Consider the following 1,032-nt stretch of genomic DNA (forward strand, 5'->3'; position numbering starts at 1 on the left):
ATACTGCATTTATTTACTTTAGCGTCACAAAAATTTACAGGATACTTAAATGCCAAATCAGAAAAAAAAAAAATGATTACTTAAATGTTTGCGATGATAAATTATAACCAAAAATCCTACGTGGCTTTTTTAATAAAAGGTTATTTATACATGGTTTTTATAATAACAATAAAATAAAATAAAAACAAGTCCAACGTGGACATTGACTGGTCTCTCTCTGTTTTCGCCGTAAGGCGAGGTCTCGAAGTGAAAAATGTACTAACTTCTGTGGGTAGCCTTAGGAAATGGCTCTCCCACCATAAGAGCCCATCTTGGCCCAATTAGGCCTGCCTAGCCCAACTTTCGGCATGGGCTTGAGTTGAGTATACACCTCAAGCCCAATAATCGAATCTTCGGTCCAAAAATTCTTGTAAAGCTCAGGATATGCTCATCGAAATTGACTCATTGATCGCCTCTATAGCTATCCTCGGTGACCACAGGTCTCTTTGCGGTGGCCATTCTCGACACTAAAATTGAGATTCCTCGTGAGTCCACTTCGTTTGTTGGTGAGTCAATCAATGGTTTCTTTTTTTTTTCCCTTAGATTAGCTGAGAATGACCAACCATGAGGGACGCTAGGGCATATTTGACAAATTACCAAATTATAACAATTTCTTTTTTTATTTTTTTTTGTTTACAGGATTAGATTTGGAACAAAAATTCATTTGGTAAATAATTTGAATTAATTTGAATTAATAAGTAAAAAAAAATTATTTTATTCCCTAGATCAATTCCGGAATCAAGCAACCAAAATTTCATTTTTTTTAAATTTTCTTTTCTTATTTTCTTCTTCTTCTTTTTTCCTTCTGTCTTCTTCTTTCATTGTCGTTGCCATCAACCACTACCGTCAGTCACCGAGGACCGATTGCACAAGGTCCAATGAGTTCGCCTCACCAGTGGCTAGGAGAGCCTCTCCCAAGCCTCCTCCGGTCATTGGTGAGCCTCGCTTGGCCTAGTGAGGCTCAACCTCGCCTAGATCTAGCGAGGCCAAGCT

The sequence above is a fragment of the Eucalyptus grandis genome, chromosome 2 (assembly GCF_016545825.1).
Source record: "Eucalyptus grandis isolate ANBG69807.140 chromosome 2, ASM1654582v1, whole genome shotgun sequence".
NCBI classification, from domain to species: domain Eukaryota; kingdom Viridiplantae; phylum Streptophyta; class Magnoliopsida; order Myrtales; family Myrtaceae; genus Eucalyptus; species Eucalyptus grandis.